This window comes from Dendropsophus ebraccatus, chromosome 15 (genome assembly GCF_027789765.1).
Source record: "Dendropsophus ebraccatus isolate aDenEbr1 chromosome 15, aDenEbr1.pat, whole genome shotgun sequence".
Taxonomy (NCBI): Eukaryota; Metazoa; Chordata; class Amphibia; order Anura; family Hylidae; genus Dendropsophus; species Dendropsophus ebraccatus.
The window spans coordinates 7,795,586-7,815,600 of record NC_091468.1 but is presented as its reverse complement, the minus strand read 5'-3'; the positions used below and the strand labels follow the sequence as shown (position 1 = coordinate 7,815,600).

The 20,015-nt window shown below is 46.0% G+C and overlaps 1 protein-coding gene across 2 annotated transcripts in view; it reads left to right on the top strand.

Moving 5' to 3' along the window:
* Positions 1-1,470: 1,470 nt before the first annotated feature.
* SERTAD2 (SERTA domain containing 2) overlaps positions 1,471-20,015 on the top strand; it is a 49,047-nt gene continuing 30,502 nt past the window's right edge. The window contains exon 1 of one of the 2 annotated variants that reach the window (XM_069954655.1): positions 1,471-1,709. The gene's annotated coding sequence lies outside the window, so the exon portion shown is untranslated. Of the gene's footprint in view, positions 1,710-2,760; positions 2,850-20,015 lie in introns of those variants that run through there. The other variant, XM_069954657.1, reaches the window with a different exon arrangement.

Below are 20,015 nucleotides of genomic sequence, written 5' to 3'. Positions count from 1 at the left end.
GGGTATATACTACTGAGGGGAAGCACACAAGGGGTATATACTAGTGGTTGCTGCGCACAAGGGGTATATACTACTGGGGGCAGCACACAGCGGTCTATTGTTGTGGAGTGCGTGTCGAGGGGGGGGCCCCAGACATAACTTCGCTTGGGGCCCCAGAAATGCCAAGACCGCCCCTGTATGTATCATGTTACATCAGGTACACGTTTCGGCCAGACGTGGCCTCCATCAGCGCCTGATGACTTCACCTAATGGCGCCATCAATTTTAATGTGAAATGTGGGGATTTTGTATTTGCCATTGTAAATCTCAGTGCTCCGTGTCACTATAACAAGGGGGGGGTCTGCACTCGACTGCGGTTCCACCATGGTGTCTGCCACTTTACTGCATGCTGCGCTACTGTGTCTGCTATTTAATACAGAAACTGTAATAGGACCTCGAAGGTGAACCCAGCTGTACCTACACGGCAGGTGCCGAAGAGCGGGCAAACACATCCTCCAAGAAGCGTATCCCAGCGATAAGTGATTTCATATGGTAGAAATCCTCTCTACAAAGTCCTCTCTGCTACACCACTGGTCATGCAGGGAGCTCCTCCAGCTCTGTAATATGGATTCATAGGCACTTCCATGGGTTACCATACGGAGCCCCTATAAGCCACCGTATCGCCTCTGGGAGATGCCGAAACCATCAGAAGAAAAGCCTCCGAGAGGCACCATACAGCCCCACAAAGGTCACCCCAGCGACCCAGGAGAGTGCAGACCCCCAGCACATCTGGCTGACCCCTCTTATAGCCCCGACAGACACTTTTCACACAGCTCTAGAATTTGCAATAAGAAATACAGCCCCCCCCCCCCTTCACATTTCTCCCTAAACCTGCAGCTCTTTCCCCGGTCGCTGACAGTGATGGGGTATAACGAGGACACGGCGTATTGGGCGAATGGACTGCACCTTACCCATGAATAATGCAAAAAAATAAAAAATTATTCCGCTGCCGTCTCCTAAAATAACAGCAGTAGTGGATGAGGAGAAGTTGCTGAAGCAAAAATAAACCTCTCCATTTTTGTTTTGTAGCCCCCCCCCCCCCTATACATTGCAGCAGATGAGGGAGATGTGACAGGTCAGCATGCAGGCTGCACCTCACTATTATTGCAGCACTCACTGCCTTGCAGCAGATTTGCATTAACATATCTTCATCTCTTGGGACAAAGACACATGTAAGTGATCTGTGAGAGGCCTCCCCTCAGCCATTGGCCAGGCCCTCCATGTGGGGCATGTGCTAGGCTGTGGCTGGGAGCTGCTACTTTCTAGCCTTGTAGTCTGGAGCTGCAGATCAGAGGCTGAGGGAGGAGGAGGAGGAGGAGGAGGAGGGGGGGGGGAAGGGAGACAACACAAGGAGGGAGGGTGACACACAGCTATGAGGAGGGAGTTCTGCCAGGGACATAGGAGGAGCCTTGACGTGAGCTACAGGGCAAGGAGCTTGCAAGAGCTTTTACTTCACGTCATATTGTTTCATGGCAAGTGCTGGGAGCACAGCAGCCTCCCAGCCAGTGGCTTCTCCTCTCCCCCACCTCCTCCTCCTCCATTGTATCATGCAGAAAGCACTGGCTTCATAATCGTGCAGCGCCCAGGAGCCATGGATCCGCTGCTGCTGCTGCTGGATTAGGGGACGGTGGCCATCCTCATGCTTTTAGACCTCAGGTGCAACTGCATGTGGTAAGTTCCCGTCATATCCTGCAGGGTCTGGGATGGGGGGCAACAAACTCGGCACAGGCCGGCGGTGCCGGAGATCAGGAAACTTCCATCACTTGCCTTCATGGCTCCATTGGGTCGGAGTTGTTGCAAGTGTTGTTGGAGCTTGTAACATTGATTTGTGACCTGTCTGGCGGAGTCCTCTTCCTCTACGTCTCCGGGTGAGTGCCGATATGTCATGACGGCTAAATACATTCTATCTATTATTTATATTTCCGTGGAGGAGAAAGAGTCGGCGCGGCAACACACGAAACCTGGTCAAATAAATACGGACATGTGTCGCTAACACATTGCGGCTCTATGTGTCCGTAAGCCATCGCAGGATCAGCGGCGGCAGCAACGTCCCGGCGACCTGCTCTGTGGGTGCCACATTCCCTAGGGAGACAATTCTCATTCAACCAAGCCGGAGGATTCTGCAGTTGTCGTTGACAGACAAGACGTAGGAAAATGTCAGATGACACCGTCGGTGGTGGCGGTGTGACCGTGTCAGCTATCCCGTGCTACTTTAGGCACTTCCCTTGAGTTAGAGGACAGGGTTGGCTCTCCACAATTTCCAGGAGCTCTGGGTACTAGGACGGCTTGGTAGACGGTGGTGACTACTTGGAAACTTAGTTTCTCTTTCTATAACCTGCTTTTTATTTTTGGTGTATTCCAGGCGCCGGGGTGTGAAGAGTTAACGCGGTGTCAGCCGTGCACTTTGCAGCTGTAGGTGGACACAAGGGTTAATAAAGCGTACGCCGTCTCTAGTCTAGATTGACATTCTCTAGAATTCTTTTTTTTTAAGTAATTTTCCACTTTCAGGATGAGAATATCCCCTTCCCTGGATTCCTAGGCGGTAGGGGAAGCCGTGTTAGGAGGCTGAGGCGGAGGACAAGCCCTGGGTATCTGCAGCTGGAGACAGATGGCCACAAATCCACAATGTGTCCCTGGACCTTTTGTCTCCGGATTCTCTACAATCCCCAGCGTGGAGGCGCCGGGGCTCCGTGTGGCTGCACTTTCTTTTGGCTTCTTCTGAGGATTCCTTGTAGGATCCATCTGGGTGACTATTAGTCAGGAGACTTCGCCATCACCCCGGTGTCTACATGTTTGAGGACCATAAAACAGGTGGGAATGTTGTTGTTTGACGTGACAGCGTCCGTCCCGTAGTTTCCCCCATAGTCTCTTCTCATACACGTTTGGATTTTGGATGTTTTTGTTGTTGTTTGAGCTTCATGTTGATTCCCGAGTTTGCGGTAAAACTTTGTGCGTAATCTCAGCGCGGCGCTAGCGGGATGTTTTTGGGATTAGTTATCGTCTCCGGTAAGATGCTTTCCATTCTTCAGTCCTGGAGTGGATAAACAAGTCCTCGCGCTTCGTAGACTTCACTGGTTTATTCTATTTGATCTGTGAAATTAAGAAATTTACGTGTAAAGTACAATTTATAATAGTTGTCATTTTTTTTGTTTTGTTTTTAGACCAGGGACTTAAATGTCGTCAAAGATCTGAATTAATTGATTTCTTATTTTCTATATAGCACCAACATAGTCTGCAGCACAGTTCACAGATTTTATCAGCTCAGACCAGTGGCATCTCGGGCACCACACACCTTCAATAGCTGCTGGCCAACTATTACTTATTAAAGAGGTACTCCGGCGAAAATCAGCTGCTTTCGGAAAGTTCTATAGATTTGTAATTTACCTCTATCTAAAAATATCCTGTCTTCCAGTACTTATCAGCTGCTGTATGTCCTGCAGGAAGTGGTGTACATTTTCCAGTCTGACACAGTTCTCTCTGCTGCCACCTATGTCCATGTCAGGAACTGTCCAGAGCAGCAGCAAGTCCTCATAGAAAACCTCTCCTGCTCTGGACAGTTCCTGACATGGACAGAGGTGGCAGCAGAGAGAACTGTGTCAGACTGGAAAGAGTACACCACTTCCTGCAGGACATATAGCAGCTGATAAGTACTGGAAGACAGGAGATTTTTAAATAAAAGCAAAATACAAATCTATATAACTTTCTGAAACCAATTGCTAGAGTGCCCCTTCAATAACTCCCTCCCCCATATCCAAGCATGCGTGTGTCTTCAGTGGGGAGAGGGGGAAACAAAAAGGACTCAACATGTCTGATCCTTCTTTTCTCCCAGACATCACCTGTTTGGGAAAGTCTGGAGGCCGCCATACACATAAGGCTGGGGCTACACAGGGATTTTACTACAACAGTGGTCACATGACCAAAGATCACTTTGTGGTGTCACCCCTAAGATCAGTGAATGGGGCCCTGTGTCTCAAAAGTGGCAGCAACAACGATTTACTATGACTCTTCGGTTGCGTGACCCCTGTTGCGGGGGTCACCATGTTCCCCCAGCCTTAGTTAGTCCCATATCCATAGGTTCTGCCGACCTTTCACATATGTTTATAGAGGCCTTCGAGTTAGTAATAAACCATCAGTTGTATTTGGAACAAGACAAGAAACTGAACTACTAATAGAAAACATTTAATAACCAGAACTCTACAGAGACAACACAGTGTGTGAACGTGAAGTCAGGGGGCGCCAGTGAGTCAAAACATTAGTGCTCACCCCTGGACTAAGAGGGATGTATTATACAGGGGGGGTATCCTCCAGACCCTGGGTATTGCACGGACACAGGACTGCAGGGAGCTTACTGCCTTTCCTGAGGTCACAAAATAATCTTACATAGCCTTAAAAAGTTAAAGGGGTATTCTAGTGAAAATCTTTTTCTTTTAAATCCATTGGTTTTAAAAACTTATATAGATTTTTAATTTAATTCTATTTAAAAATCTCCAGTCTTCCAGTACTTATTAACTGCTGTATGTCCTGCAGGAAATGGTGTATTCTCTCCAGTCTGACACAGTGCTCTCTGCTGCCACCTCTGTCCATGTCAGGAACTGTCCAGAGCAGCAGCCAATCCCCACAGAAATCCTCTCCTGCTCTGGACAGTTCCTGACATGCAGGGTCGGGGTCAGCACAGGGTTTACTTGGGCAAGTGCCGGGACCCACAGCGCGTCTGGGGGCCCAGAAGTCTAATGTTCAGCCGGCTCACTGTAGTGCAGTGTGAGAAGGATGAACATCAGAAGAGCAGGACCTGTGAGTGTCCTGCACAGATAGAGAGAGAGAGGGGTGAAGGACCTGATCACATGACCGAAAGGTCCTCAACCTGACTGTGTGGAGAGCACCCCCCCCCCCAGAGGAAGAGGGAGAGGACTGAGCTGTAAGTGCTAGGTGTCAGTCAGTCAGTGTCAGTCGGTGTCTGTGTCAATAATGTGTGTTTGTGTATGTTAGTGGTGTCTCAAGTGATTGTGCATAATGTGTGGATGATGGGTGCATAGTGGATGCATGAGGGGCCCTCAAAAACCTGGAGCCGGCCCTGCTGACTTGGACAGGGGTGGCAGTAGAGAGCACTGTGTCAGACTGGCAATAATACACCACTTCCTGCAGGACATACATCAGATGATAAGTACTGGAAAACTAGATTTTTTTTTTTAAATAGAAGTAAATAACAAATCCATGACACTTTCTGACACCAGTTTATTTGAAAGAAAAACATTTCGGTGAACAACCCCTTTAAGGTCGTGATTTCCTTCCCTATAAAATGAGAACAGAAAATGATCCGTATAAAGCTTTTACAATGAGTCTGTGTGATGTTACAGCAGCTTCCTCCATTGTCACTTTGTTAAAGTTCCATTTAGTCTTTTCTCTTTTTCTGGAGAATTTGATGTAGAGTTTGTTATCACAGTCACCAGCGATCCTGCCGCCTGCTTCCCCAGGCTACTGAATGGCGGCCGCCCGTTGGCAGCTGGCAGTTGGCAGTTGTCACCGGATCGGATCTGAGTTATACAATAATAATGTAAATGTTTGGGTGTCGTTCACACAATGGGTTTATATGTAGGTCTTGTCTGGGAATTCGCGTGTATCCGTCCTCCATCATGGTTCATTGTTTTCAGTGGGAATCCACTTTGTCTTCTATGTGACGTGGAATTTTTTTACCATACAATATTAGTGCTGGGCAGCGAAGGCGCAAATGTGCCCCGTAATAATAAATCTACCTCCAGAACGGAGGCAGAATCCAATCCAAGCAATTCTCTGTGAACTGACAGGTCTTTCTGCGGCCGCAATTCACTGAATTGCGGCCGCAGAAAACTGACATGTCAGTTTTTTGCGGCGCCACATGGGATCCCGGCCGGAGCATATACAATGTGTATACGCTCCGGCCGGGATCCTATAGAAGAATAGGCAGTGATCCACATCGCATAAAGTACGGCCTTTGTTACTGATGGAAACAACGGCCGTACTTTTACGTAGTGTGAACATAGCCTATAGGAGTATACAGAGTATGGGAGTATTGATAGTATGGGAGCATATATAGTATGGTTGTATACAGAGTATGGTTATGTTTACACTACGTATGAGACCAACTAACCAATGGCTGGTCTCAGAAAAGATCGTACCAGCCGGATGATCTTTAGCGCCGCTAAGTTCTGATACAGGAGCATCCATGCGCGCCTGCATCAGAACTCATCACTCGCAATGGAGTGAGTGGCCGGAGCCGCTTGCTCCACTGTGTGCACTGACAGGGTTTTCTGCTGCTGCTATTCAAGGATGAGGAGTGTATACTATGTGTATGTATATATGTACTATGTGTATACACTCCAGCCAGGATTCCCTCAGAAGGCAGCACTATGTAAGTTCTGTGGGAATCATGGCCGTTGTAATAACGGCCGGGATAACCACAGAACTTACGTTGTGTGAACATAGCCTATGGGATTATACATAGTATAGGAGTATACAATCGGAATCTATGCGCCGGCATATAAAAATATTGGGGGAGATTTATCAAACATGGTGTAAAGTGAAACTGGCTCAGTTGCCCCTAGTAACCAATCAGATTCCACCTTTCATTTTCCAAAGAGTCTGTGAGGAATGAAAGGTGGAATCTGATTGGTTGCCGGGGGCGACTGAGCCTGTTTCACTTTACACCATGTTTGATAAATCTCTCCCATATGTTTACTAAGGGAAGGGGGTCCATTCACATTAATGACTGTAAATATAATTTTGGGAACATTTCTATATAAAATCTTCTTCCCCTCTCTTTGAGGTTGTCCGGCTGTCAGTCTGTACTCCACCATTCCAGCAATTGTTCCTTATACGCACAGTAACACTTGCACAACCTATACAGTATATACAGGGAAAAGGCTCCAATGGTGTAAAACACTGTGATAATAGGGACTAATTGTCCTGATAATATTCCCACGGTAGTAAAATAGTGCAGCTAAAGACTCACTAAACAAATCGCCCTGTGTGAACAAGGTCAGAACTGTTCATTTTTGCTTTTCCAGAGTGTTATTACCTTTGGCTGGCAGGGCATGATGGGAGTTGTAGTCTTGCAACAGCTTTAGAGCCGCAGGGTGGAGATCACTGCTTTATATGAAGAACCTTAACTACATTTGGGCCTATGGTTGGACGTTGTATTGGTATAATATGGCAGTTGAAGGGTACATTCACACTGAGGAATAGGTGAGGAATTGAAGAGGAAAGTTTTCTGCTTGAAATTTCCTCTTCTTCAGCTCCGGCAAAATAGGCACGGAAAGTGGAAATTCAAAGCCCCAATGACTTCTATGGGATTTCTCTAGCGGAATCCACCCAAATCCGCAGGTAAATTCCGCCAGTAGTGTGGAAATCCCATTGAGCAGAATGAGACATCGCTCTGTACATATTTACTGACGGAATTTCAAGCAGAATACAAATACAATTAAGAACAGATTTAGCTTGAAATCCCTCAGTGAGAACACACCCTTAGGCCTTATTCCAACCTTCTGTAATTTTGTCCGTAATTGCAGATCCGCAATATTCTGGCCGCACTCCCAAAATTTACCGATGTGACGTAGTCAGGAAGTGTAAACGCATGGGCTTCTTTATATATAGCTCCACCCAACAATCCAGGCTCCGCCTGTGACTCCTCCCATCACTTCTGATTGGCTGGGAGGACCCAGGAACAAATAATGTGCAAAGGATCAGCTATAAAGTCTGTGCTTGAGTTAGAATTATTAGTATTATTCATAACCTGAGTTACCTGATCGGCCGATCGTGTCTTTTAACCCTGACCTAAAATCATTGGTCGCTGTGTAAAGTAAATAATTAAGTATATATATTACCTCTCCACGCTCCCCTGTAGCTCCCTGGCTCCCGCCTGGTCCCTGCAGCCGCCGCGAGATCTGCACAGCCCTTGCTGCACCATGGTCGAGCTGTGTAATCGGCTCAGTAACCAATGTCTATCTAGCAGATCAGCACTCGTTTACTGATCGGGATGTGTAACACGGCCCTTACACTCCAGTAAGTCCTAGTAAATGTCGCTGGGACGGACCCGATAGAGAAGTCCCCACTACTACGCTGCTCTCCGGGCAGAATAGCTGCAGGTTTTCATCCCTGGCAGGAATCTTGGCAGATGACTGTTTAGTCTGTCCAGGGTTGCCAGGATTCCTTCTCTCGCTAGGAATGATGTCATCACCTTTTTCCGGCTTATTACATCACATTCTTTCATCGGTGTCTGTGAGTTCGGCCCCGGCCAGGATAGTGATCAGACCCATCATGTGATCAGTTGTTCAGTCTTTCCTAGATTGTTGTGTATATATATATAGTGAGGCACACATTACTATCATTGTAGTACTATCATTGTACTCCGTTGCTTGCTGTTATCAGCCCAGCTGGTGCATGTGCATGGCCCTTTAAGAGAATCAGTCAGCTGTATATGATGCTCAGAGCTACAGACACGGGCAGATGTAAAAAAACAAGTGATACCGGTCTCATAGCTGATGGCTGTTTGCAAAGCTATAAAATCATGTTTTTCTTTTAAGCTCAAGTGTTATAGAGGAGGTGCTGAGCTGCAGCATGCACGCCTCCTCCCTCCCTCACATGATTTCGGTGCAGGGTCTGGCCTCCAGCACTGAGCCTTGTGCATTAATAATGCAGGGAGGAGTGGGGCAGGGAAGGGGCAGCATGCAGTAGCTCAGCCCAGCCTCTATGATACCTGAGCTTGGAAAGGAAAACCTGATTTTATAACTTTGCAAACAGCCAAAAGCTTCATCCCGTGCTATCAGCTACCTGCCTGTGCCTGCAGCTCTGATATTATATAGATGACTTATACAGAGAGGCAATGTGCTGAGACATAAAGGCCACAGTTTAGTTCAGTGCAGTCTATTGCTCTCTGGTATCAGCCATTTTAGGCTGACTCTATGTACGGTCCTTTATGGCATGGTTGATGATGCAAGTTTTTCTCAGCTGGTGTGATATAATTCTGCAGACCTTACAGCTGAATATTTCCCATAGATTTATACTGTAATCTATATTTATATACTATACTATATATATATATCAGTCTATAGTATACAGGCATGTAACATTGAGCGACCTTACAGCCCTGGTGTGGCAGGATCCCTTTGTATGAGCGGGCGGCGGACATGCATGGTGGTATTGTATGGCAGATTATAAATAATGGCTGCAGTGATTCCTTGCAGCTCGGCCGCTCTGTTTTCTGTGCGTCGGACACAAGAGGCGATGGCTCCAGTTGCAACAGCACTTGGCAATAAAGAGCGTGGAGTAGAGAAAACTGGCTCATTACCGAGTCCAAAGATCGCAAGCTGCACTTCTCCGGAGCCAGAAGAAAAGGGGCAAGGTCCATTTAATGGAGAGCGGCTGGCGGCATTCTGTGCAGGATCCTGTGCGCCGGGCGGCCTGTAACTCTTCACTCGCCACAGGAGATAGAATTTCCTTTCACTGTCTCCTACTGAAGGAGAATTCACTGGGTTGTTTTTATCCTGATTTTTTAAAGGGGTTGTTCATAAAAAAAAAAAAGAGATTTGTAATTTACTTCTATTAAAAAATCTCCAGTCTCCCAGTACTTATCAGCTGCTGTATGTTCTGTTAGAAATGGTGTATTCTTTCCAGTCTGGAGAGCAGGAGAGGATTTCAATGGGGATTTGATGCTGCTCTGGACAGTTCCTGACATGGACAGAGGTGGCAGCAGAGAGCAATGTGTCAGGGCCCTATTACACTGGACGATTATCATGCGAAAAATCATTATATTATTCGAATTTAAACGATAATTGTCTGTGTAATTGCAGGCATTGATCAAAAAATCGTTTGTATGACGTTGATCATTGGTTTAGATCTGAACCTAAAATTATCGTTAATCGTTCGCTGTAATTTCACATTCGTTTGCTGTAGTTCCGCATTTTTTCACTAATTGTTCAGTGTAAGGGCCCTTTTACACAGATTATCTGCCAAAGATTTGAAGCCAAAGACAGGACTGGATTTGAAAAGAGAAGAAATCTCAGTCTTTCCTTTATGACCTGATCTCTGTTTATAGTCTGTACCTGGTTTTGGCTTCAAATCTTTGGCAGATAATCTGTCAGATAATCTTTCTGCGTAAAAGGGCCCTAAGGGTGCGTTTACACAGACAGATTTATCTGGCAGAATTTTAAAGCCAAAGCCAGGAACAGACTATAAACAGAACAGGTCATAAAGGAAAGACTGAGGTTTCTCCTCTTTTTGAATCCATTCCTGGCTTTGGCTTTAAAAATCTGTCAGATAAATCTGTCTGTGTAAACGTACCATTATTGCACATTGTTCATTGTTTTGCTGGGATCAGAGGGAATAAACGATCATAGTAACGATCGTAACTAACGACCATCGTTCTTTGTAATATGGTGAACGATTTCAGGTTAACGATAAACAATCTCGTTTGTGATCTCTCGTTAATCGTTAAATATCGCTGTGTGTAATAGGACCCGCAGACTGGAGAGAATACACCACTTCCTGCAGGACATACAGCAGCTGATAAGTACTGGTATACTGGAGATTTTCTTATAGAAGTAAATAACAAATCTCTGGCACTTGCTGATTTGAATTTGATTTTTTTTTTTGTGAAGTACTGCTTTAGGGAGCGTTCACACCTACAGGATCTGCAGCAGATCTGCAGCAGATTTGATGCTGTGTTCAGTTATTTAAATGAAATCTGCTGCAGAAAATCAGCTGCAGATCCTGTAGGTGTGAACGCACCATTAAAGGGGTTATCCAGCGCTACAAAAACATGGCCACTTTTCCCCCTCTCTTGTCTCCACATCAGGTGCAGTTTGCAATTAAGCTCTATTTACTTCAATGGAACTGAGCAGCAAAACCTGCACCCAAACTGGAGACAAGAGTGGTGCTGTCTCTGGAAGAAAGTGGCCATGTTTTTGTTGCGCTGGATAACCCCTTTAAGCTTCTTTTACTTCAACGGAACTGAGTTTGAAACCCCACCCAATCTGGAGACAAGAGAGGGGGAAAAGTGGCCATGTTTCTGTAGTGCTGGATAACCCCTTTAATTAGTGTGGTGTAATGGACTGGTGACCAGTGTATACTGCATATAGGAATTCTGTCTGCACCTATACAGAAAGTCTGTAGGATAATACCAACCTCTGGGGTCAGACCGGTGGGCTCCTTGGTTTGCCGCCGTGCCTGTCACTGGTCTGACAGCTGCATTGCTGGTGATGTACTGCACCCAGGCTGTGCCTATGGCGGGGCCCTCAGAGTGGGCTGCAAAAGGGTTTCTCTTCAGCTGAGACCACACATAAAATTTACGTGGGGCGACAGCTGTGATAGCACAAAGCCGAGAGACAGGAGGCCAACTGTGTCACCCAGGATCTAATGTTGAGGACCTCATATTGCATGAAAGTCAGGACGTGCATCTTAAGTCACATCACACTTTTACACCCGACATCAAAAACTGAGGAATGATTTCGAAAAAAAGGGGAGGATTTAAAGTGTAACTGTATTTAAATGTCACTTTTCAGAAATCAGTAACTATCAATAGCACAAGCGATTATAACAAACTCTGTAATAGGTTTTATTAAGCAAAAGAGTTTCTTTCTGTGCTCAAAAAGCTGTTTCCCTACGCCCCCCCCCCCTCTCACTTCAGGAGAAGCAGGATTTCTGTGTCCATTATACCTTATAGAGGGGGGAGGGGCTGAGGGGGGATAAGTGAGTGTGGAGAGGAGAAAAGGCAGCTCTGCACAGCACATCATCCTGCAATCTTCTCTCACCAAGATCCCAGACCAGCACTGACCTTTCTCACCTTTGAATCCAGTGTTTTATATGCCCAGACAGTCTCCAACCTGTACAGCTGCTTCTCTGCTCTTCCTGCTCACTCATCCCCCTCGGCCCTTCCCCCTTCCATAGGTTATGGGGGGGGGGAGAAAAAAAATCTGTACTTGCTCGTCCTCGTGCCCCCTGCAGCGGCACCAGTCTCCTCCTGCAGCTTTTGCTCCTGGTACGGCTCAGAAATGCCGGCACAGTCAGTCAGTGATTGGGGTGGGACGCTTCTGCAGTCAGTCAGTGATTGGGGCGGGACACCTCTGCAGTCAGTGATTGGGATGGGACACCTCTGCAGTCAGTCAGTGATTCGGGAGGGACACCTCTGCAGTCAGTCAGTGGAGTGGGATACGTCTGCAGTCAGTGACTGGCTGAGCAAGTGTTTCCCACTGGGACAGTAGACAGAGTCTATTGTTATCTATGTCCATGAGTCCTGCTGTAAAGCAGGTCACTAAATGCTGTTAAAAACCGCTCAGGCAAGATGGCCGTCCCCATAACAATGTATAAAAACAGATTAGAATAAAATCATTTTTTTTTATCAGACTCTAATCAGTAAAAGAAAATCTAGGTGACACAATCCCTTTAAGGTCTGACTCTGGCCCTCTAGGTTAATGCCAGCAGTGTGACAGAGTGATGCATACCAGGCGCTCCTGTATGAGAGGGAAATCGTGGCAGGAGCAGGGATGGCTGTATGGAAATAGACATTGTATGATCCTATTCTGCTGACCCCGGCCTGCTCTGCATCGCCCCACTGAGGGCGGCTGTAGCTCGGGTCACTAGTGGGTATGTGACTATTCCCTGACAGTAAAATGTTCCAGGTTAATGGAGCCTAATGTCCTGAATTACCAGACTGTAATAGTAAATTATAGACGGATATTCTTATTGTCCGGTGTCCATTGTATGGGAAAGTAGTAAATTGAGCGCCTCAAAAATTCATCATTCAGGCCAACTGTTCAGGCTAGAGTAGGGGTCAATCACTGAGGGATCAGGTTACAGCGGCACATAGATATCTATAGGGAGAGGGGCACAAAAAGCCATGGCTGCAGCTTGTAGTATTATATCTTAGTGCTGGACTTTCTCCATGCTGCTGCTGCTCCTTAGGGTCTACTATAGAGATATAAGGAACACACAGCCGCTAGTCTACAGCAAAGAGACAACAATGGCCAGAAATAATGCTGCTCACTAGCCTTCCTTCGGCCGCAGACCATACCGCTCAGGATGTATAGATGCCTTTCTTGGCTATTTTGCAGGTGATTCATTTGGGTAAGAACAAACATGTGATTCATGAGTGAGTCAGGGGTTTATTACTGGAGATGTTCACCGGGGCCTCTTCCAGTAATGGTGAAGCTATGCTGGGTGCTCGGTGGCCATTGTCGGCACCTCAGCTTTTCACGTTCACATTCCACTATAGTAGCTGCCTGCACTAGCTGTGAGGGGCAGACAGCACGAGGAGGAGGAGGAGGAGGAGGAGGGCTCTTACTTCTCCTTCCAGTAAGTACATCATGTTCTCTCCCTGCCATCGCACTCACAGGCTCAGACTTTCAGGGAGATTGTGAACACCCCGAAATAGAACTGGATGTATCATAAATCCACATTTAATACCTGCTTTTAGGTCCGTCCGATGGTAAATCCTGATATAACTCTGAGGTTGTCTGGAGAGTGACGGTTTTATCCAACAAAAGATCTGAATCAAACAGAAATTCATTCTGCAATTTGGATGTAGTTGATATGATTTGTGTTATTTACATCAGTCTTAGTGGTAGCGCCCCCTAGGTTTTCCCTCGACACCGATTTCAGTGTCCATCTACAGTATGGGATGAGGTGGAGACACTTGTGCCGTTCACCAGGGCAGCGTAGCACCCATCCCTCGCTGTGATGTCATTTACGGGTTCTACCACACTGGTATCTCAATAAACCCTGGTGGCTGTCTGCACTGGTATCTCGGTAAACCGCAGTGACTGTCCGCACTGGTATCTGGGTAAACTCTGGTCGCTGTCCCCATAGGTATTTAGGTAAACCCTGGTGGCTGTCCGCACTGGTATCTGGGTAAACTCTGGTCGCTGTCCGCATAGGTATTTAGGTAAACCCTGGTGGCTGTCCGCACTGGTATCTCAATAAACCCTGGTGGCTGTCCGCACTGGTATCTCAATAAACCCTGGTGGCTGTCCGCACTGGTATCTCAATAAACCCTGGTGGCTGTCCGCACTGGTATCTCAATAAACCCTGGTGGCTGTCCGCACTGGTATCTCAATAAACCCTGGTGGCTGTCCGCACTGGTATCTCAATAAACCCTGGTGGCTGTCCGCACTGGTATCTCAATAAACCCTGGTGGCTGTCCGCACTGGTATCTTGGTAAACCCTGGTGGCTGTCCGCACTGGTATCTCAATAAACCCTGGTGGCTGTCCGCACTGGTATCTAAACCCTGGTGGCTGTCCGCACTGGTATATCAATAAACCCTGGTGGCTTTCCGCACTGGTATCTCAATAAACCCTGGTGGCTTTCCGCACTGGTATCTCAATAAACCCTGGTGGCTGTCCGCACTGGTATCTAAACCCTGGTGGCTGTCCGCACTGGTATATCAATAAACCCTGGTGGCTTTCCGCACTGGTATCTCAATAAACCCTGGTGGCTTTCCGCACTGGTATCTCGGTAAACCCTGGTGGCTTTCCGCACTGGTATCTCGGTAAAACCTGGTGGCTTTCCGCACTGGTATCTCAATAAACCCTGGTGGCTTTCTGCACTGGTATCTCGGTAAACCCTGGTGGCTTTCCGCACTGGTATCTCGGTAAACCCTGGTGGCTGTCCGCACTTGTATCTCGGTAAACCTTGGAGGTTGTCTGCACTGGTATTTTGGGAAACCCTGGTGGCTTTCTGCACTGGTATCTCGGTAAACCCTGGTGGCTTTCCGCACTGGTATCTCGGTAAACCCTGGTGGCTGTCCGCACTTGTATCTCGGTAAACCTTGGAGGTTGTCTGCACTGGTATTTTGGGAAACCCTGGTGGCTGTCTGCACTGGTATCTAAACCCTGGTAGCTGCCTGCACTGGTATTGTGGTAAATCCCAGTGGCTGTCTGCACTGGTATCGTGGTAAATCCCAGTGGCTGTCTGCACTGGTATCGTGGTAAATCCCAGTGGCTGTCTGCACTGGTATCGTGGTAAATCCCAGTGGCTGTCTGCACTGGTATCTGAGAAAATCCAGGTGGCTTTCTGCACTGGTATCTGGGTAAACCATGGAGGTTGTCCGCACTGGTATCTCGGTGAACCCTGGTGGCTTTCTGCACTGGTTGCTTGGTTAACCCTGGTGGCTGTCCACACTGGTATCTCTGTAAACCCCAGCAGCTGTACAAACAGCTGTCATTTTGACAGTGTGTGAACATAGCCGTAATGTGACATCTCTGTGTTTGTACACAGTATAAAGATGTGTGACTGGATCCGTCCTGCACCCATCACTCTTGATAGAAGTAATATGGCAGCTATATTCTGAATATACATCAGCTACTTTCCGTCTCTTCTATATACGTCCTTGTTCGAGCTTTTCCATCTCTCGACCAATGAATTGATGTGATGGGGATAGCATATCCCTGATCAGTATTCATAGATTGTGCCCTGGTTTTCAGTGACTGAAGTGTATGCGTGCCTATAGCCGGAGCAGGAAATAATCGCTGTGATTCCTGATGATTTACTGATCCGTTTTCTCATGAATTCTGAAACTGATTTGGATGAGTTTGTCACATGATGTTCTTCATTCGAGCCTTGACATACATAGATACAGCCACATGTTCTGTATTTCTAAGGTGTACAGGGAAAAAAAATAATCGATAATGGGTGAGATTGCAATGACGTAAATAAAAGCTGCTTCAGGTATATAAGAAGGAAGGCCGTAGATTATGTGTTACGTCTCTGCATGGACCTTCTCCATAGAGCGATACCGCATGGTGTGGCGACACATAGAGACTGGCTGCAATATGTGACTGACAAATTTAGGAGACAATTGGCAAATCCAACACATCTGTGCCCCTCAGCTTTATTTTTTATAACGTGTCACGGTTGTTATATATCAGAGGGATGTGTCCAAAGTTTTGATCACTCCGGTCTGAGAGTTCACACCAATCATGCAAAAATACTGTGGAGACACCATAACATGTTTCTCAGTGCCGGTGAGCTAGCCAGACCGTCTACCGGGAAGGAAGGAACCAAGCTAAGGGGGGTTTACAGTCAAGGAATCCACCCAAGCAAGGTGTCCATCCACAGACAGCTGTTTGGGGGTATTTGCCCCTCATCCTTGTAGAACATCTGGCTAGCTCACTGACATTGGGAGGGCAATGATCCTAGATTCGCGGACGTTGAGAAACAGGTGATGCTGTCTCTGCTATGTTGTGGTAGATCTCCCTGAGGTCAGCCATCGTTCTCTTGAATGCACTAGCCAGAATCCTGCTCCACACTGATGAGGGGCAAACACCCCAAAACAGCCGACGGTGGATGGAGACCTTGGGTGGTTTCCTTGACTGGAGAACCCCCCTTGGCTTGGTTGTTCCTTCCCGGTAGAAGGTCAAGGTCGGGCTAGCTCACTGACACCGAGAAACATGTGATGGTGTCTCTGCGGTGTTATGGTTGATCTCCCTGAGGTCAGCCATCATTCTTATCAATCATGAGAATGAGCCAGGAGAAGTCCTTCCTCAGTGTCTTCCTCCCCCGCTCTGTGTCACGTGATGAGTCGCACTCATAATGAAAGTCTATAAGCCCTACTCACCTACTGGCGGAGCATGGACTTCTCCTCGCTCATTCTCATGATCAGTCAGGATGTGAACTCTCAGACCCAGACTGATCAAAAATTTATCAAAACATATCAAAAGTAAAATGAAAAAAAAAAAAACTATAAAAATTAACTGATAAAAAAAAAAAGAATCATAAATATATTCTTCAGTGAATTTATAAAACCGTAACACTGAGAACCGTTAACAATAAGAACATGTCCAAGGACTGAGTGACGTCCACAGCGAGCTACTCAGAGAAATAAGGATCATCTACAAACCAACCTGTATGTGTAAACAATATCAGGCTCTGTTCACACAAGGTACAGACGACTGAAAATTGCATTGAAATCAATGTAAATTATTTCCACGGGCATAGCAAACTAGGGCCGTTGTTCAATTGTGTAAACAACGGCTGTTGTTTGCATTGACTTCAATGCAACACATTTCTCTATAACAAGAATGGCAGTTGTTTTAATTGAAAACAACGGCCATTCTTTTAATAATAAAATAAGTTGTGTGAACATAACCTAAGGCTATGCTCACACAATGCATGAACAAAGGCCGTTGCTGCAGCGAAACTTACATTGATTTCAATGCACAACGGCCGGAAATAACTGACAAGTCGATTATTTCCACGGCTGTATTGAACAATGGCCATTCTTATCATAAAAGAATACATTCTGTGAACATAGCCTAAAGTATATATGTATATACAGTATATATAGTGCAAAATCAGAATATGCAACAAATAGGGTGAAAGGTGATCAAGAAGTTGAAAGGTCAATATATGAGAGATTAATCTTGGATAGGTAAGTATTGGGGTGCACTGAGGCCCTGTTCTGGTCCCTATATATACGTGTTACTCTGGTCATCCCTCTGTTTGGGTTCCTCGTATCTCGCTGTCCTCAGCAGTTGTTTCTCGCTCGGCTGCAGCATTGTAGGAACGCCCATGACTGGAGGTAACCTATGCAGATCACTGGGGGTGGGTGCTGTGGACGGTGCTTCGCTCTCTCTCGCTCTCTTTTTTCTATTTCGCTATCCCTCTCATTTTCACACACACACAAGCTTGCCGCAGCAGGTCTGACTAGTTTTAATTGCCTTAAGGGAGATTTGCAGAGAGTAGACTGAAGTATTTCTACCTGTTCCATAACTAACATGCCCTCTCAGACCTGGTACGTTTCATGGAATGGACGGGAAGATAGTTAAAGTATCACTTTCATAAAAAAAAAAAAAAAAAAAATTCAATTGGTTAGGATGTGGGTGTTTAGACCCCAGCTGATCACTAGAACCAGTGGGGAGAAGCGCACAGCTGAGCACTTCTATCCCTCTTGGATTCTTTATGTAGCCTGTCTCCTTCACTGAGCGCTTCCCCCTTTTATTCTAGAGATTATCAGGGATCTAAGCACTCGGACCCCGACCAAACAAAACACTTCACATGTCTCCGACACATCAAGAGTTTTTAATTGAAAGGAACACTTTAAGGGGAATGCGTCATCACAATATGCCCCATTGTTTAAATCAAGTTTTGTTTTTTGTTTTTATTTTCGCTTTGGCCACAGACCACCATCTTAAGTTGTTATTTAGCTATTTTAGTTGTCATAATATTATAAAAGTTCTGGTATCTATGGGCAGCCGTAAAGTGAGACTCTCCTGCTGCGAATGAATTGGAGGTGGGATGGCTCTGCGGCAGGATAGTGCGGCGTAGCAGGGTGTTTTCAGGCCACTCTTTGTCTACTACCGGCACAATAATATGGTTATTAAAATGAAGGTGTCATCAGAAAATTACTTATTGTATAAATAATGTTTTTTGTGTTAAACATATTTTTTTAAGAATTTTTTTGGTGACATTTTTTCTAATTTTCCATTTTTCCATCTATATTATAGAATAATCCTGATATCTTGCAGTTTTCATTCTTACCACTGAGGCTAAAACTAAGCTGAGACTTCCTGTTGTGTCTGTGGTGATAAGAGGAGGCTGCTGTAAAGTGATCTGTACAGCATTGCAGCGTCATGTGACACCAGTAGATAGAGGAGATAATAGCAGCTGCCTGTGGAATGACCTCTTCACAGGTCACAGAGCGTGCCCAGTAATGTCTCGCATTTATCTCTAGGGGACAGAGTCTGTCTATTGTCCTCTATGTCCATGAGTCTTGCTGTAAAGCATGTCACTAAATGCTTTTAAGAACAGTCCAGGCAATATGGCAACCCCCATAACAATGTACAAAAAGAAAATAAAAAAAATAGTCAGAAAATAGAAACAGATTAGGGGCCTCCCCTAACCATCAGACGACCAGGGATACAGCTGGGAACGTAGTAAGGTAATATACTTATTATTTTACACTAAATGCAAGGGCTGCACGAACATCGCTAATGCTGTCCGTGCAGGCCTTGCTGCCCGATAATCGGCCCGTGTAATAGCTCAGTAAGCGAGCGCCGATCTAGCAGATTGGCGCTCGTTTGCTATTTATTATCAGGCCATGTAATAGGACCCTAAGGAACCATCTCAGTCCTGAGCAGGGGGAGGCAGTACTGGTTGTAATGTACCACCCAGACCCCAAACAATCAAAACTCTCTTTTAAGTTTCAGGTCGCCATAAATTCGGCAAAAGTCCAAGAATTGCAACAATTTGCGGTAAAGCAACTTACCAGGAGTTTTATGGCTATTGATGACTGGCAGGTAAAGGACATAGAAAATACCAGTCTGCCGCATGCCGGGTCCCTGACCTGTAGAATTCCCCATTTACACAGGTTCACACTTTTTTAACCCCTCAGGACATACTCGTTGTGTTGTGGCCCGTGCTCTCCCTGGTGTCGTCCATTGTCTCCGTACATCACGCTATTCTCCTATTACAGAGCTCTACAAAGCGTCCGTAACCAAACACACTCAGCGGCCGATAAGTGTCCGTGTAACTGCAGTCTCGTCACCCATATAATCTATTAAGAGCCAAAGATCAGTAAGTACAGAATAAAGATTCATCCAGAATTGTAAAATGTTCCGGAGATAGTCACAGCAGTTTTCACGGGGTAGCTGTTGTATGGAGGCGGGGGAGGATTGTTATTTTATAAAGGAATTGTTCACAAAAAATTCTTTCAAATCAACTGGTGCCAGAGATTTGTAATTTACTTCTAATAAAAAAATCTCCAGTCTTCCAGTACTTATCAGCTGCTGTATGTCCTGCATGAAGTGGCACATTCTCTCCATTCTGACACAGTGCTCTCTGCTGCCACCTCTGTCCAAGTCAGGAACTGTCCAGAGCAGCAGCAAATCCCAATTGAAAACCTCTCCTGTTCTCCTGACTGGAAAGAATACACTACTTCCCGCAGTACATACAGCAGCTGATAAGTACTGGAAGACTTAAGATTTTTTAATAGAAGTAAATTACAAATCTCTGAC